The sequence below is a fragment of the Brachyhypopomus gauderio genome, chromosome 7 (genome assembly GCF_052324685.1).
Source record: "Brachyhypopomus gauderio isolate BG-103 chromosome 7, BGAUD_0.2, whole genome shotgun sequence".
NCBI classification, from domain to species: domain Eukaryota; kingdom Metazoa; phylum Chordata; class Actinopteri; order Gymnotiformes; family Hypopomidae; genus Brachyhypopomus; species Brachyhypopomus gauderio.
Window position 1 is genome coordinate 23,731,242 of NC_135217.1, and position 26,840 is coordinate 23,758,081.

Genomic DNA, 26,840 nt, shown 5'->3' on the forward strand with positions numbered 1-26,840 from the left:
TGATTTTAAACACTGAAACGTGTGAAGGATCTGTGGGATACGGCAAAGTAGCTATGTTGCTCATCTTGCTTGTTTTATCTGGCACTTCTCCCTGCATCTGTTCTCCCTCATCCTGCTGGTCTCCCTCCTCTTGGTCTCCCTGCATCTGTTCTCCCTCACCCTGGTCTCCCTGCATCTGTTCTCCCTCACCCTGGTCTCCCTGCATCTGTTCTCCCTCATCCTGGTCTCCCTGCATCTGTTCTCCCTCATCCTGCTGGTCTCCCTCATCCTGGTCTACCTGCATCTGTTCTCTCTCTCATCCTGGTCTCCCTGCATCTGTTCTCCCTCATCCTGGTCTCCCTGCATCTGTTCTCCCTCATCCTGGTCTCCCTGCATCTGTTCTCCCTCATCCTGGTCTACCTGCATCTGTTCTCTCTGAACCTGGTCTACCTGCATCTGTTGATGACCACCTCGCGGCCTGTTTAAGGCTGGTGCTCAGCTCCTACTGCCCCGGATTATGAGAAGCTAGCTGACTCCTCCCAGTGCCAGAAGTCCCACTAAGGTAGAGAAGTGTTTTTTTTTATTATTCTCATCTTGAACTAGGCATAGGCCTATTCAGGGTTTAATTTGAGCCGGATCCTGCCGGAACAGGATCCATGAACTCTCATTTTGAAGGGTGCGTTCCGGGAACTGTCTCTGGTAACTTTAAAGCCTACTAATTATAAGTTATGATGAAATCTGTCTGCGTTGAACCAATTAATTGAGCAAACAATTCTATAAAATACATATTTAAACACAAAATCCACATTCAGGTTTCCTAAATCACATAAGAGCTCTCCTTTTTAGCGATGCCTTTCCGCGTCTCTCCTGTAAAGCTAGTTATACTTTCGCGAGTGACCGTAGCACGCGACTCCGCACACCTCGCGTGAACCTCCGCGAACGGCGGAAGCGTTTTGCCGCGTCACATTCTGTGCAGTGTCCTCCATAACGATATGTGGTAGTTAGTATAAAGAAACACCCCTCAAAAACAGGGGAAGGAACATTTACCTGACCAATTTTTATGTTGCTTTGTGTTTCAGATTTGAAAAGTGCTGGCTTTAGGCTAAAGTACTTGAAAATGCACTTAAAATGCATTTCTGCACTTAAAACACTTATAAAACACACGTAAATAATTGAAAAGTAAATTATATATACGAATTGGCTTTGTTATTTTGACATTTGAGCGCCTAAGCGTTGCGTTTTGTGTGCGATCCGGTGACATTGTTGGCCTCAGTGACCCCTTGTCTCATGCCACTGTTTGCGTTCCGGCATCGTTTGATTTACAAATTAAGCACTGGGCCTATTCATATCCATATCCATATACCATATCACCTGAAATTCATATTTCCAAAATAAATATAAAACAATAAACCAACTTCCAACGAAAGCTAAAATCAATGTTTCAAAACTGCACTCAACACAGAGTAAATAGTGATCTGCTTGATCCTGCTGCCTACTCCAGGAAGGAAAAAGAATGGCATCTTTTGACCTGATGCTTTCCTGGTAGTAAAGGGAACGTACAAACATTGGCACCGTCAGATGCAACACTGCATACACATCTTATCCTAAAAATAGATCTCATTAGTAGTAAAAGAAATACCGCAACTAAACCTACCGGCAAACTGAGCTGTGGGTCTGCATGTTTGTCTTTCCATGTAGCACATGGGTTAAAGCAAGAAATTTTCATTTGACTGAAAATTTTTCCTGGCAAAAGACAATGCTAGCAATTACTGAAAATGTGGTGTAGTTGGGACACGACCTCTTTTGCCTAATTCTACACAATAAACACATTTATAAAGTATATTTATCTAAACAGCCTGTGTAAGGAGAGAAGAGAGAATCTATGAAGCGACAAAATGCAACACCTGAGCAATAAATGTACATAAATCTGGGGGTCCTCTTCAGAAAACTATTTAAAGATCAAGTCAAATTTAGTGAATCCTGGTGAGTTTTAAAAGGTATGAAGCTCTCTTGTTTTTATCAAATTCACTATGCACAAAAACATAAGCCGTAAGATTACCTGCTTTAAGTAGGTATGTTACAAAAAAATTACACTGGATAGAGCTTTTAAATACAAACAGAACAAAACCATCCATGTTAAGCCTGGTTTAAGCCATTATATTTGACGCGGCGCGTGCGGGCGTCGCGGGCGACGCGGGCGGTGCGTGCGCCGAAAATGACGTAATCGCGGTGGCTCCACCCGTGCGCGAGAGCCTCGCGCGCTGGTGATTCGCAAGGTCGTGCACCTCTCGAATTTTGTAACTTCGCACGCGCCGCGCCTCAGCACAATGAACAAAGTCATGTTTGCAGGGTTCATACACCTTTATAAGGTGGAATTAAAGCACTTGCACGTCACTTTCAAGGTCCATTTCAACACGTTTTCAATGTTACATTTAATTAAGTTAAATATTTATACATATACTCGAAATGATTCGAAATAATTCGCTTTTTATCACATTTTTTAATGGTTGTTTATTTTCAAAACACCCAATCTTAATGTCTTCACGTTCTCTCATGTTTCCTGGAATTACAAGAGGCTCGTATTTGTTAACGTAATGCAAGAAAACTGTTCAGTCAGACAGATATTTGTTGTGAAACGAAGTAGTTACAATTTCAACATTTTAAAGTACTTTAGCCTAAATTCCAGCACTTTTCAAACCTGGAACACATAGCAACATTAAAATTCTCCTGTTTTTGAGCGGTGTTTCTTTATACTACCACGTATCGTTTCGGACAAGACTGCAAAAAGAATGTGACGCGTCAACTAGCCTCCGCCGTTCGCGCAAGTTTGCACGAGGTGTACAGAGTCGCGCGCTACGGTCACGCCAGGCAGGAGGGAGGTCACTTTTCTACATAATGTCCGTAAATCTGAAGGCGGAATGACCCGCAAGTCAATCAAATGACACCGCCGTCATCCATCCAGCGTTGATGAGCGCCAGTGAGAATCATATTTCGGCCACAAAAGATAGCACGCACGCGCGTGTGGTTTATTATGATTTGACGGATTTTTTCCCCAAAAAAATCAAATGACGGAAATCCGTCGTAGTGACGGAGAACTTTAACCCATGATGTAGCAACAACGTAGAGGTCCGAAATATAAACATCTTTTCCCTATACAGTACAAAGATTACAAATATGCCCAAATACAAAATAAAGAGATATTTAGGGAGCCTCAGTATTAAAAAATAGGACAAGCAGTTACGTGTTTCCGTGCTGCTTCTTCCACAATCCTAAGGCATGCATTTCCAATCTGGAAATGATCACAGACAACAGTTTTGATGATATAAGTCATGTGTATAGAATAAATTTATAATGTAATACACCAAGATATGTCACATTTAAAATGCTCACATTTGACTCCATGCACCAACTCAATCCCAGGCTCCAAAAGTCCTCACATGTCAGACAGGTATCACGATCAGTTCATTTGATGGACGGTTAATATCCAGGACATAATTAAGCTAAATATCAAGATCAACAACTGTAAGTCATCAACATAGATAACAATAAAATGGAAAATTGCAGAATAGACACACTGCTAACCAGCTCATCTTGAAGAGGGTTCAGGTGTTTCTCCCAATGCAGACCCGAGAGAGCATATGGGTGTTCCACCTGCCATTCCAGCTGAGGATAGCAATGGTCCCGCAAATATGTCCTCTCAGTCGGTACATCTGATAGTACGAAAAGTGACACTGTGTATCCATGTTGCCTCATGCAAGATAATCAGATAATCTGTATTTAATAATAATGTCTTAACTCTCATCTTGTTTTGTAATATACACAATTCATATTTTTTCCATAAAATTTTCATTTTGTATTTTTAACACTTACTTGTTACTCTGTTATATGGTTGAAGTCTAGATATGTTGACCTTCTGGACCAAGTATATGGTCCTTGGTGCAGACTTCCAAGACTGTCTCCAGTGTGGCGCTTCTTAGAGTCGTGGGAAATAAGAACCTCGTCCCCAATGTTGGCTGCAAATACCGTGGCAGACTTTTGCTTCCGGTCTCCAAAGGTCTTTTGCTGCTTCCTCTGTGCTGCCTCTATATTGCTAAGGAACTACAAAAATAATCACTCATAAAACAACACATGTACAACAGTAACAAAGATTATGGTAAAGTTTTCATGCAAACCTGTTCATTAAGGATCTTCATTTCTGGAACTTTCCCATTAATGTCATCTTCTGGGTCAGCAACCTCAAAGTCATCTCCCATAGGAGAGGCATTGATGACGTCAGGCAGACGAGGGTGCCGGTGAAACATCAGAAAATAGGGGCTGTACCTGGTAGAGTTCTGGAAATAAATTTGCAATAAAAAAGTTTACACTGTTATTTGCTATAACTTTATAAGTCTGTGAATTAAAAGTTAATCATTCCATCCTTTTAGGTTGATACTATAGACATAATTTTATGTATGCAAACCTGCTTGGCAGTGTTGATGCCATATACCACAGCTGGTAGGTGAATGTCCCAGTCATTGTGATTCTCATTTACATATTTTCTCAGAGCACGTTTGACGTTTTGGTTTGTCTGTTCATCTTGTACATATTAATCTGTGAGTAAAAACTGTAGCAACAATACATATAAAGCACACAAATATAGTACAAGTTACCTGGCCATTGGTCTGAGGATGATACGCACTGGACACAGCGTGTTTAATATTCATCATTGTGAATATTTGTTCATTGAGCTGTGGACAAATTATATTTAATATATTTTCAGATTTAAACATTACACTGCATGTAAAGCAAAGACAATATAGGTAAAGCAAAACAATTTAAAGTGTGACAAAGTCCTTACCCCATTGACAAACTCTTGGCTTGGTCTGTGATAATTTTCCTGGGCATACCAAACATGTACAACTTGTTAGTCATCACCAAGGACACCTCACTCGCTGTTTTTGATTGCAGAGGCTCAGCAATAACCCATTTTGTATATAGGTCAGTCATGGTCAAAGCATAAATGTTGCCATGTGCAGTTTTGGGTAGTGGTCCAATTAAATCCAAGCCAAATACCTCCCAGGCTTCTTTCACCTATACAAATATGAGTTTTTAGCCTATTTAAATAATTGTAAAACCTTGACTGCAATGATGTTGTAAACAGCACCTTAATAGAATGTAAAACAGGGACAACAGTTTTAATGGGATCATTCATCTGGCAGCGATGGCAACATTTGACTTTAAAAAATGCAGAACAATTGGTTTGTAAAATGCATCTTTAATAAGGGAGTGTAATATAATCAAAATATTGCAATAGTCCTATGATCTATTGATTACTAAAACAAAAATTAACCTTCTTTGCTTATTGAGCAAATAAATACCTCTTATGTAACGATCAGCATTTACACTTAATTTACTTACTAACAATTAAGTTAATGAAGATGTTCACTAAATGTTCACAGAGAACTTAATACAGATTAGGGCTGCACGATTAATCGTATTTTTATCGTTATCGCGATGTGAAGTTTCACGATAAACACATCGAAAGAGCCACGATAACTCCTTGAATAACAGCAAACTCAAATTGCATTATCCTCGTCCAGCAATAGAGGGAGCTATTCACACTGCAGACTATGATCACGTGACGTAAGTAGGCAAGAGGCAGAGTTGCCAGGTTCGCGGTTTTCACGCCAAATTGGGCTTGTTTGAAAATCCTGCCGCGGGTAAAAATTCTGGGGCCGCGGGGTGCGGTTTTTTGGGCTACTTTTGAGTTGGGCTACTGCGGAAGTTACAAGTCAACACTAAGAATCAATCGCGATATAATACTTAATTTGTCTCCATTTCACACTCGCCACCCCCCGCCGACAACTTACACTTGCAGATATTGTGCGGGATATTTTTGTAGGACCTGGCAACCCTGGAGTGAGGCGAACACGCGCAGCAGACACGCGATTTGGATTAAGCCTGGTTTACACTTGATGCGGCGCGAGGGTCCGCGAGGCGAAAATAACGTAATCGCAGTGGCTTCGCCCGTGCGCAATGGCCTCGCACGCTGTCGATTCGCGGTCGTGCACCTCTCGAATTTTGTAAGTTCGCGCGCGCGCCGCGTCTCAGCGCAATGAGAACAGTCATGTTTGCAGGGTTCATACACTTATACAAGGTGGAATTCAAGCACTTGTACGTCACTTTCAAGGTCCATTTCAATAATTCCCAGCACGTTAAACTTAATTGAATTAAATATTTATACATATACTCTAAATGATTCAAAATAATTTGCTTTTTTAAATCACATTATTTAATGGATGTTTATTTTCAAAACGCCCAATCATGTTCTCTCATGTTTCGTCCTGGAATTACAAGAGGCTCGTATTTGTTAACGTAACAAGAGAACTGTTCAATCAGACAAGATATTTGTTGTGAAATGAAGTAGTTACAATTTCAAGCATTTTCAAGTAATTTAGCCTAAATTCCAGCACTTTCAAACCTGAAACACAAAGCAACATTAAAATTGGTCAGGTAAATGTTCATTCCCCTGTATTTGAAGGGTGTTTTTTTATACTACTAGGCCTACATATCATTTCGGACAACACTGCAAAGAATGTGACACGGCAAGAATAAACGCTTCCGCCTTTCGCGGAGGTTCACGAGGTGTGCGGAGTCGCGCTACGGTCACTCGTGAAAGTATAAACCTAGATTGAATCTATTGTTGAATAAACCTGCAAAATATTTGGAATTATTCTGGATTCATTACACAGTAAAAAACAAAACAAATTAACGTGCTGCTGTTCAGAGAGACACCACATTTCTGTATTTTAATCTTAATTTATCGTGGTTCACATCGATATCGGGATATCCAACAATGTTATCGCACATCGCAATTCTAGTCCATATCGTGCACCCCTAATACAGATAGAAAACTGTTTGCCAAATTGAAACACTTGGATTGCAAGTGTAAGTACTAAAACATTATAGCTGCAATACATTACCCAATCAGTGACATCTTTATTTAGTGTAGACCAGTAATAGCCATCAATGACCCTGTTTCTGGTACCCCTGATGCCATTATGGTTTCCAGTACCAGGGTTATTGTGGCACTCCATCAGAACAGATCTTTTCTCGTCCTCTGACAGCACGACCAGGCGCATGTAACGCCTGCTCGGGCCTGTGTAGAAGAGTCTGTTCTCTGTAGAAAAAAATAAAGTAACGAACACATTTCTGTTTAAATAAAAAAAACTGCGGTTAGAACTATGTATAATTTGTGGAAAACAAATATAGGTAACTTAAACCTGCCTTTAAGCATGAAGCTGGAAGATGCTAACCGTATTCTCACCTGGTCTCTGCTCCCCACGGTGAAAGCAAACTCACCTTTCAGGAAATAATCCTGCAAAACCAAATAGCAAACATATTTAATAACTGATTAGCCTGCACGGATAAATAACTGTATTAACTATTTTACCTGAACGGCACGATAGAATTCAAAGGTTTTCATTGTTGCAGATAACAAAACAACCATGACCACGTAGCCAACTACTTTCCAACACTCAAAGAAGAGCGTCGTAAAACGGAAAGGGCGGGATAAATTGTATGACGTACAATTCTGCGCATGCGCAGTCAAAATTGGGTTCCCGGTTTGGATTGGGTAACGACAAGCAGTAGGGACGATTTTCAGTTTGACTCAAATCGCCCAAAAAGGGGCGGTACTACAGAGAATGCACCTCAACGCTGATTGGACAATGGCATTCAGGGGCATGAGACGCTGTCCAGAACAGCTAGTTAAAAGCCGTGATAGAATGTGAGAAAAAAAAACTTCCTTTTCATCCTTTCGTGGTGCGTCGCCCAATATATATATATATATATATATATATATATATATATATATATTTATTAGTGGTGGGCCGTTAACGGCGGTCGTTAATTTGATAATCTTATCGGGCGATATAAAAATTATCGCCGTTAATCTATTCTTAAAGTTGGGTTGGGAACTGGGTCAAAATGGGTAAGCAAACTATGATGACTTTCAACTTGATAGTTTAGCTCGGCTGTATTCCTAACCAAATTGCACAGTAGGGGCGAGAACGAGTTTTCAAACCTGTGAATTACAAATCGTACGTGTGTTTACATGGATACATTCACGAAGTCGCCAGGTTTGCTTCATGGAAAATTCATTTTTATGAACGTAAAGTGTTAAGCTGGGCGTACACTGTGCGATTTTTGGCCCATTTTCAGCCGATTTTTCACTCGTGCGACTATTTTTCGATCGGGCCGAGTTTCGGCTCAATCGCGTGTCGTGCATCGTATAGTTTACACAGGTAAACGAGGAGCGATTCACACCTCACGACCAACTCCCGATCAGAAATCGCAGCGTCGCAAGAATATCAAACATGTTTGAAATTCAAATCGCTCCTCGTGAGATCGCATGAGAGCGTCGGGTCGTATAGTGTGAGTATATGAATCGTGAGCTGTGAACTTTTAAACCCTGCGATTTAGTCGTACAGTTTGAGCTGGAGCTGAGTACACGATTTAAAAAATATCGTATAGTGTACGCCCAGCTTTACCGGAGCGGAGCTCGGAGCGGTCATTTTCTGCATGGTCCTAGCGCTAGATTCGTCGCTATTTAAATTTTCTTTTTAACTGTTAAAACTGCAGAGGACCAAAACCGGCTTTTGAAAAAAATTACGTAATTACAAATTTCGTCCGTGGGGTTAAATGTACTAAATGTTTACATTTCAAATATCATGTTTAGCTGAATAAACATGTTATTAACCCCTTTTAATGTACAGTATGTAGGCTTACAAATTCATGTTTAACTGAATAAACCGTTGAACACAAGTAGCCTACATTTTATTGAGCATGTTTTTTTTTCTTCAAGTATCAAAGTAGAACAGCTTTCTCAAGCAGTCATTGATGCATTTTTGAAACAGGAGATGAGCCCCTGGTCTAATGCATCCTCTGTATTAAGAAACCCTATCTCAAAAACTGACTTTTAATCTAGATTAATCTCACTGAAATCTTGAAATTGAAATTAGATTAAAATGGCTCATATGCGCGCTACCCAAGTAATGACTAAAAGTCAGTTTTTGAGATAGGGTTTCTTAATACAGAGGGTGCATTAGACCAGGGGCTCATCTCCTGTTTCCAAAATGCAATGACTGCTTGAGGAAACTGTTCTAGTTTGATACTTGAAAAAAAAACATGCTCAATAAAATGTACTCGTGTTCAACGGTTTATTCAGTTAAACATGAATTTGTAAGCCTACATACTGTACATTAAAAGGGGTTGATAACATGTTTATTCAGCTAAACATGAGATTTGAAATGTAAGCCAACATTTAGTACATTTAACCTGTTTTTGGCAGTGGCGACTCTTCCCCTGGGCTGCATCAGTGCTTGACCCAGCATCAGCAGCATTAGCAAACGGGTGATTTGTATTTAAATCAGTGGGGAACTGTCAGGGCCCTCTACACCCTAAAATATTCTTTATATATATATATATATATATATATATATATATATATATATATATATATATATATATATATATATGCAATATATATATATATATATATATATATATATATATATGCATGCACTACCGTTCAAAAGTTTGGGGTCACTTAGAAATGTTCTTTTTTTTTTTTTTCAATTTAGCTAACATTAAATGCATCAAAAATACACTCTATACATTATTAATGTGGTAAATGACTATTCTAGCTGTAAACATCTGGTTTTTAATGCAATATCTACATAGATGTATGGAGACCCATTTTCAACAACCATCACTCCAGTGTTCTAATGGTACATTGTGTTTGCTAACTGTGTAAGGAGGCTATTGGATATTTAGAAAACCCTTGAAAACCCTTGTGCAAGTAAGTTAGCACAGCTGAAAACAGTTTTGCTGATTAGAGAAGCTATAAAACTGACCTTCCTTTGAGCTAGTTCAGAATCTGGAGCATTACAATTGTTGCTTCGATTAAACTCACAAAATGGCCAGAAAAAAAACAACTTTCAATTGAAACTCAACAGTCTATTCTTGTTCTGAGAAATTAAGTCTATCGCTTTAGGGGCGTTTCGGATCTTTACGTTTATATCGAAGTATGTGTTTATGAAAATTACTTTATGATGTTTGTGTGTAACATTTATTACTTTATGATGTTTGTGTGGCTGAGCAGGTTTCTCTGACGGGGTGGCCACCCCTGGTTTAGGTCATTGCGTGTCAACAAATGTCTGGTTAGCTGTGCAAAACATTAGATTAGTTTAGTTTATAAAGTAGTTCTAATCGGCATGATGACGACTAGGATTTGTTCAGTGGTGACATGAGGGTAAATGAATCATATAAACATTCAGAAGCATAATTTTTTATATGAAATTAGGTAAACCTACATTGTCATACATATTTGTCAAAAATTGGCAGATGTGTTACAAAAACAGACTGTTTAAAAGGAACTGTTTATTTCTGATTTCCCAAATCAGAGCTGAGAGTTCGGAAAATAAGAACAGAGAGAGTGCAGGACAAACTCAACACCAGAGGGCGCCAACTAGAGTTGCAACGGTATGAGATTTTCACGGTATGATAACCGTCTCAGACAATACCGCGGTATCACGGTTATCACGGTATCACAGTTTGTTTGTATATTATTAAAAGATACACTGACCCTTAAAGAAATTACAACAAGTTTTTTTTGTTCAATTAACTATTTATTGTAGAAACCTGGAACAATTGTATACAAAATGTCTCCTTTAAATAAAAAAAAAGCTGTACACATGTTTATATAAATACTGCAAAATTTGAGAAACCTAAATCATGGATTTCAGTATAATTATTTAAGTTTAAATAATTTAATATCTGATAAACTGAGCCTGGGTCAGTGTCTGATCAACAACTGTTGTAAACGTCCGTTGTACTGCCAAGTTGGAATATAACCAGATACTGCAGAAAGAGAGGATTTATTTCTGACATGACCCTCACAATAGAGATTTCTATTTTAAGGCTTTCACACTGAGTCTGGTTTTAACATATGAAAAACAGGCACGTTAGAATTTGAAAATGAACGCATGTAAATTAATGGCGTCTTTCACATCCAGTGAAAGCAAGGACCATAAAAGCTAGGTTTATACTTTCACTAGTGACCGTAGCGCGCGACTCCGCACAGTTCTTTTGTATTACGTTAACAAATACGAGCCTCTTGTAATTCCAGGACTAAACATGAGAGAACGTGAAGACGTTGAGATTGGGCGTAAACAACCATTAAATAATGTGATGAAAAAGCGAATTATTTCGAGTATATGTATAAATATTTAACTTAATTAAGTTTAAGGTGCTGGGAAAGTGACGTACAAGTGCTTTAATTCCACCTTATAAAGATGTATGAACCCTGCAAACATGACATTGTTCATTGCGCTGAGGCGCGGCGCGCGCAAAGTTACAAAATTCAGAGGTGCACGACCTCGCGAATCGACAGCGCGTGAGACCCTCGCGCACGGGCGGAGCCACCGCGATTACGTCATTTTCGCCGCTGATTTTAGTTTAGCTTTTTTTTTGTTAAAAAAATTAAGTCTGATGCACTTTCTGCCATTCTCACCGCTGTGTGCTGAGTAGCTGAACCGGAGCGGAGTTGCGCATGCGCGGGTCAGTTTCTCCGCTGGCTTGCTTTTTACCGGTAATAAGCAAACGCACACGGTATGGTAACCGTGCATTTTAATACCGTGGTATACCGTGAAACCGGTTACCGCTGCAACCCTAGCGCCAACATAGCTGAGCGTGAGAGACAGCAGCTAAAGTTACTCCAGCAGAAACAACCACAGCTGAAAGTACTGAGCACTCTGGACAAATAGAGATAGAAAATGGGGCATGTGATCAGTGCAGAAGCCAAAGGGGTGGCAATTGCCACCCCCAACAGAGCCCTTGCCACCCCTACTGCCACCCCACTGGAAATGGTAATTTGAAGAGAAAATGTGTTTCCTTTCGTTCATAATTTGTATATGGACCCCCCTGATAAAACCTTGGTCACCCTTTGGCCACCCCTTGAAAAAAAGTCTAGCTCTGCCACTAGTAATGAGAAATGTAAGTCATGTGACCGGATCCATCTATTCTGTTACTTATGATTAGTGGCAAATGATTGGAGAGGTTTGGGCCTACAGTGAGAAAAGTGAGTTATCATGTCAGGGTTTCTGCAATAAGATTAATTCACTCATTAATTGCACCTTATGTGCTTAAAGTGTTTGTTACATGTTTTTATTGTGTATTGTAGAAGGTGTTGTGGCAGTACTGTGTGTGAGAGAGTTACAGACACAGTCAGAAAAGTCAGCAGAGTAGGACAGAACCCAACAGGGGCCGATCCTCAGTAGATCAGGAAAATAAAGTACCAGATCTTAACACTAACACTAGTGCCTGTTTGTTACAGCTCAACAGTGCAGTCCTAAGCAGAGAGGAAGTACTTGAAAACATCAGGAGGTGCTTAGAAAACATTGAAATGATATTACCCCACTTGCAACAAATTATAGAAGAGGATAGCAGTGCTGAAGAAGGAGAATGCTCACTCTCACATGGGAGAACAGAGGAAGAGAGAAAGGTGCACCTGACCTGGGAGAAGAGTGAAATTGAACGAGATCTCCAGAAAATAAAGGACAAAGTGGCCTCTCTGGAGAGATTTGTAATACGAAAAAAGGAAGAGAAGAGTGAGATGGAGGATGTGATGACCAGAGAGAATACACTGAAGACACTGAAGGAGATGGAGAGAAGAAAAGAAAAGCTGAAAGAATCAGAGAAAAAGGTGCCGAGAAAAACAGTGAGGTTCAACTTGAGAGAGGATGAGGAGACCGAGAGGAGAGAGATCTGGAACTCCAGAATATAATAGAGAGTTTAAAGCAACCCATGAGGAGAAAGAGGCAGAGCGTGAGAGAGCGTGAAATAAAAAGGGAGAAAAGCTTGAAGACAAAAAATAAGATACAGAAGGAAGAAAGAATCGGAGAAAAAGTTGCAGAGAAAAACAGTGAGGTTCAGCTTGAGAGAGGATACACTAGATGGGACAAGCATCCAGCTGAAGCCCTGCATGCAGAATTCTGCAGAATGATTCTAAGGGCGTACTCACACTAGGCTCTGTGATCCGGGCCCGGATCAGTTAACCGTGCTCGGGCCCGCTTGAAGAGGTGGGCCAGGGCACGATTCATCTGGACTCGGACACGGTTCGCATCTAGTGTGAGCGCTATCCGTGCCCGGGCCCGCTTGGTGCCTCGTCTGATTGGTTCATTTCGCTGGAACTCAAACATGACGTCAGTGATGCGATGCTCACGTTAAACAGTCATAGCAGCAAAGCGATTAGCAGACAATCGTTGTGTTAAATTATCGATAAATCTGTGCTTGCACCGTGTTTCTGCACTCCCAAAACGACTCCAAAAATACAATAAAAAGAGAATCGTGAACTCCATAGTGTTGTGCGAGCACGCTTTTTTCCAAATAAAGCGGCGTTGTGATGACGTAAGCGTGCTCTGGCCGGGTTGCTGAAGCCAGTGTGAGTGCAGGCCAGAGGGGGAGTGGGGAGGGGGGATAACCGGGCCCCAGCACGGAACGAGCAAACCGTGCCTAGTGTGAGTACGCCCTAAAAGTCCAAAGAAAAACACCAACCAATGCATGCAGGGCAGAATTAGGCCGATTCCCATTGCTCATCAATATCCAAAACCGAGCTCTAAATTTCTGGATGCACCTGAAAACGAGTCCCAGTGATACGCTACATTTTAAGACGTTACAGACCCAAGAACTGAACCCCGAGAAGAGCCCCCTCAGTCAGCTGGTTCTGAGGCTTATTAACCCTCTAACAGATAGTAACAGACAACAGCCCCGTTCCAGCACTGCTTTAACCTCAAAACCAAACATTAACCACATCATCAAACACAGTCAAAGGGATTATCTGGAACATTGGGAAAAAGAAATTCGGACTCAAAACAAACTTGAATGCTATCGGGCATTGGAGGATGGGCATAGGATGCTGATTGGTTAGAATGGTTGCCATGGTAATGTAAACAGGCGGTGCTCACGGCTCATCACATGGACAGTGCAAACTGCTGTTCTGTGCCCGAGCTAGAGCCCGTACATCTGACAATCTGTTATTATTGCTGTAATGCTGAATGTTCTGTACTGACCTGCCGAGGTTTCAGTAAAAACGGTAAACTGAAGATTCCTTGTCGTGCGAAGTTTTTCCACTCACGTCATCCACACAAGTGCCGCAGCTCACCTACGGAGGAGCACAAGCACGACAACTGGTGTCAGAAGCAGGATGTCCAAAAACTCTCCCAGTCGTGAGTACTCCAACCCGGTGGGGGAAAACTAACTAGCTGGCTGACAGGATTCGAGATCTAATGCTACAATAGGTCCTGCCGTTGTTGTGCGATCTACTTCCTGTCCACCATTACGGCTCTCCTTCATAATAAAAACCCAGGAAGCATAACAACAAGCAAATGAACGGAATAGAAGGACAATAATAAATAAATAAGTAAGATAAAAGACAATAATAAATAAATAAGTAGGGTAAAGGACAAAGGTAAAAAAAAATTAAAAAACAACACAAACAACCTTGTGGACAGGAGGATAATAAAATGACGGAGGAGCTACAAGGAGCTTCAGCAGGATCTCCTGAGTCTGACAGAGCCCTGAAATGGTTACAAGCTTTGCTGGATAATCAAAATCAGCAGACTAAGCAGCTGCAAATGATGCTTAACCCTGTCCTGACACACATAACAGGGGGAGACCCAGCTGTACAGCAAGTCACACCACCTCTTGCTGTCCTGGTGAAAAAGGGGATGAAGTTGCACCACATCATACCCGGGATAGGCGTATGCCAGAGTCTAGTGCTGCACCTTCGGTTTCTTGGGAGATGCCTGTGAGACCAAGAGATTATGTTGGGGGCCCCTTTGCTGCAGAGCTGGATGTAATTTCCAGGCAGGCTCGCAACTCTGGCCCAATCAGGAGGGATGTCAATCCTGAACCTGAACCTAGCAGACAGAGAAGCAGTAGAGACCCTGAGCAGGAAGCCCAGCGCTCGTTTTTCTACCAGGAGGGGCAGAGAGTGAATAGCTCTGGCCACAACAGTCGGTACACTCTGCAGGAAGTGCATCAGCCTAAACTTGCCACCTTTGATGGAAATGATGACTAGGACTCATTTCTGTTGCCATTTGAGTGCCTGGCCAGGAAGTATGGGTGGAGTACCGCGGAGAGAATAGACAGACTGCATGAATAGACAGACTGCTTACGGGGAGCTGCAATACGCTATGTCTGTTCGCTGCCAGAACGCACCAGGGAGGATTATGTTCTCTTAGTAGCATTTTGGAAAGAGGGACCCGCCTACCACAGTAAGGAGGAGGCTAGGAGAGCTTTGGCAAAGTAGAGAGACATCAGCTGAGTTTGCAGAAGAGGTGCGGCGCCTCGTCACACTTGCATACCCAGGGGTGGATCTCGAGCTGCAGGATCAACTGGCAACCGATGCCTTCCTCAAGGGTCTGAGAAATCAAAAGGTGGCCTATGAAGTTATGAACCGAGATCCGTGCTCCCTGGCAGAGGCCCAAATATGGGTGGAAAAAAAAGAGCCGGGCGAGGCGCGTTTCCTGGGCTGAAGATGGGGACATCTGTGAGAGCTTCACTGCTACTTCTCGTAGGGTGCAGACCCCCCAGTATGTAACCACTGATCAGTTTGCTGAGCTGGCGGACCAAGTCAAGGCCCTCGTTCACTCAGTAGGGGACCTAAAGTTGCAGTTTGACCAATTTCAGTTTACATATGCAGAGCGCCAGCAAACTAGAGCAAAAATACAAGATTCCCTACCATCAGAGAGGAAGCCAAACCAGCCTCACATGTAGTCCAGTCAAACACGCACCCAGTCAATGAGAAGGACACCTCTTGGATTCCAATGTGAAGAGGTGAAGCATCTTAGAGCCATGCTTGAAGCAGGCGTCGTTACGCCCTCCTCATCAGAGTGGGCCTCTCCGGTCGTCCTGGTACGAAAGAGGGATGAGGGCATGCGGTGGTGTGTGGATTACCGCTGTCTAAACAACCTGACAGTCAAGGATGCGTATCCTTTGCCCAAGATTGAGGAATGCCTTGATGTTCTTGGGGGTGCTACTATGTTTTCAATACTCGACCTCCAGTCTAGCTACTGGCAGATAGTGGTAGATGATGGAGACCGTGAGAAGACGGCGTTCATCACCAAATGGGGGCTATATGAGTATACCCATATGCCGTTCGGGCTCTGCAATGCTCCAGGCACATTCCAAAGGGCGATGGAGCTCGTCCTTAGAGGACTTCAGTGGGACGCCTTGCTGATCTACCTTGATGATGTAATCGTCCTCGGTAGGGGGGTGGAGGAAAGCCTGAGTCGGCTTGCACAGGTCTTCCAGCGGTTCCACAGCTATGGACTGAAACTGAAGCCATCCAAGTGCCACTTGCTTCAGGAGGAAGTCCTCTTCCTAGGCCATGTTGTGAGTGGCGACGGAATCCGCCCAAACCCCGCTCTGGTCAAGGATGTACAGATCTGGGAGCCCCCCAGCAACCTGCGAGAGCTCCAATTAGGGGTGCATGATATGACGATATAAAATCGTGAATGGCGATAACGAGTGGAGAATCGAGGCGATCTACCAAATTAGAGAAATCGTATAGATCGCCTTTGCCAATCAGTGCAATGACTTTTTTATGATGGTTCCCACCCATGCGTCAGACGTAGGGCGTATGACTGACCAATCACAGCGAACTGTGTGTCTTCCACGCCTACATGTTGTGTTTGTAAAAGCTAAAAACTGCGTGGACAACGACGGCTGAAAGCCAAACCGAGGAGCTGGTAAAGAAGAGGAAATCCACCTCTGTAATCTGGAATTGATTCGGATTTTCTTCCACTGACCAAGACCAAACTACAGCGATATGTAAAGTGTGCAAAGAACACGTGAAAACGTCCGATGCCAGTACAACAAATTTATTAAATCACTTGAGATGTAGACATCCCAAGTAATATGCCAAAAGTGAAACAATGCGGGCAGCGGGGGCAGCCGTCACAAGTGACCATAGCTCGCGACTCCGCCACACCTCGCGCGAACGATATGTGGTAGTATAAAGAAACATCCCTCAAAAACAGGGGAAGGAACATTTACTTGACGAAGTTTAAAGTTGCTTTGTGTTTCAGGTTTGAAAAGTGCTGGAATTTAGGCTAAAGTACTTGAAAATGGTTGAAATTGTAACTACTTCGTTTCACACCAAATATCAGTCTGATTGAACAGTTCTCTTTACGTTAACAAATACGAGCCTCTTGTAATTCCCGCACGAAACATGAGAGAACGTGAAGACGTGAAGATTGTTCGTTTTGAAAATAAACCACCATTAAATAATGTGATAAAAAAGCGAATTATATCGAATCATTTCGACTATATGTATAAATATTTAACTTTAAGTTTAAAGTGCTGGGAAATATTTAGTGCAATAGTGCACTTTAACAGTGTAAGGAACTGCGTGACGCAGAGCAGGGAGGTGGACACAAACGCTGAGGAGAGCGAGATTTATTGAATGGACAGAGTCGTAATACTGGGCAGGGGTCATAACAGGTAGGCAGTCCGAACATGAAATATAAACGGGCATGGTGGCACAAAGAACAAAACAAGGCAGGGGAAACAAAGACTAGGCTGAACGGCACTTACGACGAAAGAGAAAGAGAAGATGAAACAGAAACAGTTAAATCCACTAGAGCACGAACGAGGCAAGAGAATAAACAGGTAAGTAGCACAAAATAACCGATACCGACATATGAGACACGGGGACTATAAATATATTGAACTAGACTAGAAACGGGCAGGGTTGCCAGGTCCTACAAAAATATCCTGCACAAAGTCAGTGTAAAACCCGCCCTTCACCAGCCTAAACTAGCCCAAAGTAGTTGACGAGGGGGGGGGGGGGGGGGGTGTTTAAAATGGAGACAAATTAAGTATTATATCGCGATCGATTCTTTGTGTTGACTTGTAACCCCCGTGGTGGCCCAACTCAAAAGTAGCCCAAAGAACCGCACCCCGCAACCCCAGAATTTTTTTTCCCGCGGCTGGATTTTCAAACAAGCCCAATTTGCTGTGAAAACCGCAAACCTGGCAACTATGGAAACAGGTGAAGACAATAACGACATGGGCGTGGCAGACGTGGGGAAACCATAGAAACACACAACAAGGCGGGCTCAAGGAGCAGGGAACAAAATGAAATGAAATGTGAAATGAAATGTGCCATATTTTGTCAATTGTGATTTTTACACCCCAATCGAAATTTGTCCTCCACTTTTAACCCATCTGTGCAGTCAGAACATACACACACACTAGTGGTTACTAGGGGGCTGTGGATCACACGTGCCCAGAGCGGTGGGCAGCCCTAGCCATGGCGCCCGGGGAGCAGCTGGGGTTAGGTGCCTTGCTCAAGGGCACCTCAGTCATGGCCTGTCTGGGAATCGAACCCACGACCCTCCGGTCACAAGACCAGTTCCCTAACCGCCAGGCCGTGACTGCCCCACAGTCACGAGGAACAGGGAAACCGGAGTGACAGCTAGGAGAGGGGGGCGTAGCCCTACGTGACACAATGTCACGTGTGTTGTTTACATTTTTTGTTTACAATGTTTGCACATGGAAAATTGCAATATCATTCATTTAAATCTGCTTAAAAAGAAAGCTTTGTAGCCCCATTTTTTTTGTTTTTTTTTTTAATGGAAGATTGTGATAAAAAATCGAAATCGTGATTTTATGAAAAAAATCGTGATACTATTTTTTTCCCATATCGCCCACCCCTAGCTCCAAGCCTTTCTTGGGCTATGTAATTACTATCGTAAGTTTGTCCCAGCTTTTGCAGAACTGGCGAGCCCACTCCACAACCTGCTAAAGAAGGGTGCTACATTCCTGTGAGCACCAGCATGCTTTCACACAACTAAAGCAAAAACTAATGACTGCACCAGTACTGGGATACCCCATTGTTGGAGGCGAGTACATTCTTGACACTGACGCATCAAGCCACAGTATTCAAGAGCAGTCCTGTCACAACTACAGTGGGGAGAGGAGCGGGTTCTGGCATATGCCAGTAGCCAACTCACACCAGCTCAGCAGAGGTACTGCGTCACCAGATGGGAGTTACTGGCTGTTGTTCGTTACACCCGCCAATTCCGCCACTACCTACTGGGCAGAAAGTTCCTGTTGCAAACAGATCATGGCAGTCTCGCCTGGCTCTTCCGGTTCAAATACCCCGAAGGCCAGTTGGCTCGCTGGCTGGAGGAGTTGAGCCAGTATGACTACCACATCGAGCACAGAGAAGGCCGTAAACACTGTAATGCTGACGCTTTGTCGAGGCGAACAGAGGGAGGCCTGTATCAGTGTGACTGCTATCAAGCTGGAAAGAACTCGTCAGACCTTCCATGCCAAGGATGCAAGTACTGTCAAAGACTTCATGAGCAGTGGACAAGGGTTGAGGATGATGTCGATGATGTGGTGCCGCTGGCGGTGAGATGTGTCCAGTCTGGCTGTGAGACCGCTGGTGACAACATTCAATCGATGGAAGCAAGCCAAGTGTCTGAACCTATGCCAGAGACTCCAGTCATTAACTGGCTCCACTCAGTCAGCTCTGAAGAGTTGGCCAGACTCCAGAAAGCTGACCCTGTCCTCTCTACCCTCCACATGTGGAAAGAGTCGGGAACGCTCCCTACAAAAGATCAGGTGATGCTTGAGAGCCCTGCAGTGAGGAAGTTCTGGCTCTGTTGGCCTCAGGTTGTGTTGCAGGGAGGAGTTCTCCATTATTCCTGGGACAGGGTAGGAGCTCAACATTCAGTCTTGCTGATGTAACAGAATGGACTGTGTTCAGGGTGGGTGTAATGCCTGGGCTGGGACAATAGGGGAGCTGTGGCGCTGAGTGACAGAAAGTGCCCAGTCTGAAATGATTGCTCCCCTTTAAAAGCAGGAAGTTGGGGGGGGGGGGGGGTTTGGTCTCCTCTGTGCAGGGGGTAAGGTTGGTGGCATACAGGTTGGTTTCTTTTGGAGTGTCTGTGTTAGGCGTGTGAGATATTGTTTGTGGGTGTGTGGGTTGAGACTGTTTGACTGGTCTGGTTAACTTATCAGTGATTTGCTTGATCTCTGTGGTTGGGTTTTGCTGAGATTTGGGGGAGTGTATGAGTGGGTGCCATTTCAACGTGTGATTTAGTGCATGGTTGTGTGCGTGTTTAATTCAGTTGATTTTTGCTTGTCTCAGACTGGGTGGCCAACCAGTACTGGGACACTGTGCGCCACCAATTATTCTAGCTAGTGGCTTAGTGCAGGCAGTATTTTGGATTCGGCAATGTGTGTTTGATGTATGTTTTTAGATATTGTTTTAAAGCTAATAAAGGTAATTCTAATTAGTGGTGTTCAAGCTTGTGCATTGGGGCCACTGGCTGGGGTGAGGAGTCTAGCTGTTAACTACAGGCTTAGTCCAGGTTTTGTAGAGGTTTACTTCTGATGAGCTGTAATAGTTTTAACCCTTTTCACACCAAATGGTTGGGTGGTTTTGTAGTGAGCTTTGTAGCTGTGTTGTATGATTGCTGTGCTCCCTGTTTGTAGTGTTGCCCCTGTAGGTGAGCAGCTACCCCTCCAATCCTCTCATGTGTCTGATGTTATTTGCTTAAATAAACCCTCAAGTATGTTTGATGTGTCTTGTTGCTCTTCTGTGGTGTTGACAACTTACTGGTGTCCAAACCTGGTGTTACACTACTGCTCATCCCTGCTTCCATGCAAGAAGAGGTCCTACAGGGTTGTCACAGCCCTCCCTATTCTGGTCACCTAGGGGAAGTGAAAACTCTCGAGCGCCTACGTCAGAGCTACCACTGGTATGGAATGAGTGAGGGTGTGCATCTGTTTGTAAGGAGATGCCAACATTGCAGTGCACGCAAAGCCCCAGGGCTGCTGAAACGAGCCAAGCTACAAAACTATCAGGCTGGAGCACCCCTCGACCGTCTCCACTTAGACATCCTTGGTCCCTTTCCAGTATCCAGCTCTGGGAATAAGTACATTCTAGTCATAATTGACCAGTTCACCCGATGGGTCGAAGCCTTCCCCGTCCCTGACCAAGGGGCAGAGACCACAGCTAGGAAGCTTGTGTACGAGTTTGTTGCTCGATTTGGAGCCCCCCTTGAGTTGCACACTGACCAGGGCTGCAATTTTGAAAGCTCCCTGTTCCAAAATGTATGCAAGCTTCTGCAGATCACCAAGACCAGAACCACCCCGTACCATCCGGCATCTAACAGACAGGTGGAGTGGTTCAACAGAACCTTACTCCAGATGATCCGATGTTATGTAGACCAAAACCAAAAGAACTGGGATGAGCACCTGCCGTTGCTCACCTCAGCCTACCGCAGTTCCCGGCATGCAGTCACTGGGTTCATGCCTAATCGGCTTATGTTCGGCCGAGAGGTTCACCAACCCCAGGATATCCAGTTGGGAGCTGCAGAACTCAAATCTTCCCGAATGGAGGTGACTGATTTCCTCTACAACCTGGAAGAGGGACTCAAGGAGGCACAGAACACAGCCAGGGAACACCTCCGCACTGCACAGGAACGACAGAAGAAGGTGTATGATGTTCGAGCACGAGAGTGCACCTACAACATTGGTGACTTGGTGTATGTGAGGGATGACACCAAAAGGAAAAGACTAAGCCCCAAGCTCCAGGCACCTTGGAAGGGCTCCTTCATCGTTTCTGCACGCCGGGGTCCTGTCCTATATGAGATTCAAGGATTGAAACGCAGCCAGATAATGCATCACAATCGGCTGAAACCTTATGATGGTGAAGTGATTCCTGTGTGGGTTGGACGACGAAGGAGCCAAGTGCTACAGCAGCGCCAGGGCCTAGCTATACAGATGGCTGAAGAGGGTGCCCCATTGGTGCCAGAGCTGCTATTACAAGAGAGCAATGGTGACAACCTAGTGGAGAAAGGAGTTTCTAAGGAGTCATGTGATTGAGAGAGAGCACCTCACCTGGAAGCCTTGGGATGTGAGCCAAAGGAAAGACTTAAGACGTCCAGCGGAGGTATAGTTCAGAAACCGGAGAGGTTCCGGAATTAGTTCTACCAGGTGGACTGTTAAGTGAACCTTTGAGTTTGTATGTCATTTGAGTTAGTGCTCGTTATATAAAAAAAAAATTTGAACTTGAAGAAATTGCAGAAGCAAAGAATGTGTTATACTGCCATCGAGTTATGTGGTTTAAGTTTAAGTAATTCTGTGTTGTAAACTGACAGTGATAAATTGGTTCACTAATAGGTTCATTGTACTTCACTTGTACTGAAGCTCACCTACGGAGGAGCACAAGCACGACGATATGTTAGTTTGATAGACTCTGTGTGTCTCTTCAATTGTCCTGGATTACCTTTCTTGAAGGTAGATTTATGATGACCCTTTTCACCAGTCTTCTAGCCATCAGTAACTACCAACTACCAGTAACTATTTGCTGATTAATATCGATATAATACTAGTTTTAACATGTTGCTTCTGTACACAGTCAGGAAACAGCTCAAATACATTTTTAATAACACTAAACCCCGAATTGGATCAAATCGATTAAATCTGATTAAATCGAAATAAATCAATTCTTAATTTTCAGAATCGGAATCGGATTGATTCTTGGAATTTGAATCAATACCCAGCCCTAGTGTAACGCTCACCGCGTCACACAGCGCCAAAATGTAATAGTTTGGACTACGCCACCCTCAACTAGAGGGAAACTAATCAGTAACGTTTCACCCGCGCGAGATTACTGCCAGCGAAAATAAAATTGTTGGACTGCAGAGACTGAGATGCAGATCATTTATTATACAAAATATAAAACACCGGACATTCTTAAAAAGAAGCACCGTGCGGTACAGCCACAGACTTTCCGGAGCAGCTACCTAACACAGGTTACCTCACTTCCACCAGCGGGGGTTGGCGCGCACCTAAAAGAATAAAGCAAACAAACCACTCAATACACAAATAACCCACACCACACGTTCGCGTGAACGCGCTCCAAATAAACTCAAATTCACTGCAAATAAACCCCAAATAGGTAGGTGCCGCCAACACCTCACTCGTTCTGCTCCCACCTTTCTCCAACCGTACCGCCGGGCTAAAAATAAAAACACAACAGTAAATCACGTTCCACAAAACACGTCTGCCACTAACAAACTCCAATTCCTATACAGAAAATTAAAGGGGAGAAAACAGTGGTCTAGCTCTCACGCGCACTCTAATGGCTCCTGTAGGAAGGAACACACTTTAACTAAGACGAACATCATTTAAAAACATTGCCTGCGCTCAAGCTCGGCCCTACCGTGCAATAGCTGGAATGACTCAGATCGCCCGCGACTTGGCCACCTCTGCGACCTACAGCACGCGCACAAATGCATCAAATTAATTGATTCCAACAACATGGAATGTATTTCATTATCATCAGCCTACTTACCGCTCGTATGCAGCTCACAACACACCCAGTCAGCTTCTAAAAGCCCCGAGCAATCTCAAACTCCGAGAATGGGTAAAAACTCTTGCCACCCGGAAACTCCATGAGAATGAGTAATAACTCTTGCCACCCGGACCCGAGCGCGTCTCTCGTCCCGTCAATCAGCTTCCGAGCTAACGAGAACACACGAGAGTTTAAATACCCTTCGTGATGTGCACTAATTCACTATGGGCGGTGCCCTTAATTAAACCGGGCTGTATTTTCAGGCACACTCTGTAACGGAGTCTTCCTGTTACATCTACCCCCCTCATACAATAAATCACTGTCCCAGTGATTTCCCCACTCACTCCCAGGGTCTATGCAGCACTGGTCTCATCTCTAGTGGAGGGTGAACTAACAGCCTTGATGATGTCGCCACTGAGCGTGGGAGGTTAAAAGGGTTGGGATGCTGACCTGCAGTCATTCTGGACGTCCTCCTCACATCCCCTGGATTTACTCCTACAGGGATGGACTCACCCTCCTGATACTCCAGCCGCCTATTAGAGGCAGAGCCTGACTGGTGTGGTTCAATCCACAAACCGATATCCCCCTCATCTTCACTCTCCAGCGGCGATTCGCTCTCATCCTCGCTCTGACCTACTAGGTGCACTCCTGGTGCAACCAAATGCCGGCCAGGAACTTCCCGCAACTCAGCCCGATGTACATTTCTATCGGGGCCTGTTCCCTCCTCTGGGCGAATAGTGTAAACCCTGCCCCCACTATCCAGGCACTGAACCACCCTATACCTAACCCCATCCCAATGGTCTTATAAAAACAGAGCCTGCTCTGCACTAGTCATACGGCGAACCTCCATGGACCTACGCGCTTCCTCAATCCAATCATCAACCCATAACAAATCGGATGGTTTTCCCGAAAACCTGGGGCACTTCCGCTCCCGTGGCACATAAACAAAACGATCAACAGCCTGTTCTAATGCAGCACCTGCTACATTACTACTAGAAGGTGACCCAGCAGCACGTAGTGTCTCATTATCAGCTTGTAGCTGCTGAACTTGTTCTCTCAGCTCTCTGAGCTGCTGATCCATATTTAAAACCCAATTTACACTCTAAAACAAAGATGTCTTCGTCCACGTCGTCTTGCGGATCCTCTTCCGGAGCCAACCACTGTTTTTCTCCCCCTTGTTACTAACAATAAACAAACACCCAAGAAACTCAATCTGCACGTCAGCCTTTTAATCCTGCCGACTACGCCAAAATGTAACGCTCACCGCGTCACACAGCGACGATTATAATAGTTTGGACTACGCCACCCTCAACTAGAGGGAAACTAATCAGTAACGTTTCACCCGCGCGAGATTACTGCCAGCGAAAATAAAATTGTTGGACTGCAGAGACTGAGATGCAGATCATTTATTATACAAAATATAAAACACCGGACATTCTTAAAAAGAAGCACCGTGCGGTACAGCCACAGACTTTCCGGAGCAGCTACCTAACACAGGTTACCTCACTTCCACCAGCGGGGGTTGGCGCGCACCTAAAAGAATAAAGCAAACAAACCACTCAATACACAAATAACCCACACCACACGTTCGCGTGAACGCGCTCCAAATAAACTCAAATTCACTGCAAATAAACCCCAAATAGGTAGGTGCCGCCAACACCTCACTCGTTCTGCTCCCACCTTTCTCCAACCGTACCGCCGGGCTAAAAATAAAAACACAACAGTAAATCACGTTCCACAAAACACGTCTGCCACTAACAAACTCCAATTCCTATACAGAAAATTAAAGGGGAGAAAACAGTGGTCTAGCTCTCACGCGCACTCTAATGGCTCCTGTAGGAAGGAACACACTTTAACTAAGACGAACATCATTTAAAAACATTGCCTGCGCTCAAGCTCGGCCCTACCGTGCAATAGCTGGAATGACTCAGATCGCCCGCGACTTGGCCACCTCTGCGACCTACAGCACGCGCACAAATGCATCAAATTAATTGATTCCAACAACATGGAATGTATTTCATTATCATCAGCCTACTTACCGCTCGTATGCAGCTCACAACACACCCAGTCAGCTTCTAAAAGCCCCGAGCAATCTCAAACTCCGAGAATGGGTAAAAACTCTTGCCACCCGGAAACTCCATGAGAATGAGTAATAACTCTTGCCACCCGGACCCGAGCGCGTCTCTCGTCCCGTCAATCAGCTTCCGAGCTAACGAGAACACACGAGAGTTTAAATACCCTTCGTGATGTGCACTAATTCACTATGGGCGGTGCCCTTAATTAAACCGGGCTGTATTTTCAGGCACACTCTGTAACGGAGTCTTCCTGTTACACTAGTATCCATTTTAATTCCTGTAGTTTTGCAATATTCAGCCTATGTTTTTGTGTACTTCTAGGTATTTGCATTGATTTCTGTAGTTTAGTAATATTCTGGTTCAATGGTATCTTGAATTCTGACCTATCTATGTACTTAGAATTAATTCTGTGAACAGATGGCAAAGCACTTCGTAAGGCGCTCTGGATAAGAGTGTATCTTTCATTTCACATCAGTGTTATGTGTTTGTAGTTGTGTTCAGGCTACTGATATAGTTGATGGACAAAGACACCGAGTACAGTCCTGGGGATTTAAATGATTAAAAGTGATGATAGAGGACATTGAGGTGCTCAACACTGGTATAATATACTTTTTAATTTGTATAAAATAACTTTGTAATTTGCATTGCACATTTGAGTTTGTCCTGGAAGTCATGATGAATATGGACAGAAAAAATCTGTATAATTATGGTATTTCTCTGCAGAACTTTTTGTGCTGTCACTTTATTGAAAGTGCTTAATTTTACTTATTCAGGAAAAAGTTGTAAAATAAAAGTATTTCTCTGCAAAACTATCAGTGCTGTCACTTTATTAAAAGTGCAAAATCATAATAATCCAGGAAAAATCTGTAAAATAACAGTATTTCTCTGCAGACTGTTTAATGAATTTTTCTGTAAATTTATTGTTTGTCCATTTAATTTAAATCAGGGTTTTTTACTTTAAAAAGTTTTTGTTTGGCAGTCGCTGCTGCCAGTCATTTGATATTTTATTTTTCAGTGCACTATATGGCAAAATGTCAAAGAGACAAATATTAATTGCAGGTTTTGTGATAGCCCTCCAGAATCTGTAACGCATCTCTTTTGGCTTTGTTCTTTCACACAATGGTTTTGGAAGGATTTAGTAGATTTATTAATAACAATATTTTAAGGAATTTATCCTTATGCTGGGAAAATGTTTTATTTTGTTTCTATAAATTCCCCAGAAAGGATGCAAAGTGTTTTTTATAATAAATTTGCTTATCCTTTTTGCTAAATTTTATATTCATAAATGCAAATTTGCTAATAAAATGTTTTCCTCACTTTATTAAAGATGTGGAGCTATATGTCAAATCAATAACAAAAGATTC

The 26,840-nt window shown here is 43.3% G+C and overlaps 1 long non-coding RNA gene across 1 annotated transcript; it reads right to left on the minus strand.

Annotated features, from left to right (window-relative positions):
• Positions 1-2,459: 2,459 nt before the first annotated feature.
• LOC143519384 (uncharacterized) lies at positions 2,460-14,183 on the minus strand. The gene is made up of 10 exons (XR_013132417.1): positions 14,091-14,183; positions 7,286-7,336; positions 6,942-7,138; positions 4,817-5,049; positions 4,439-4,706; positions 4,152-4,310; positions 3,850-4,077; positions 3,562-3,689; positions 3,370-3,479; positions 2,460-3,268 (listed from the first exon to the last, which is right to left on the minus strand). It is a non-coding gene; the product is annotated as an uncharacterized LOC143519384 (long non-coding RNA).
• Positions 14,184-26,840: the final 12,657 nt, after the last annotated feature.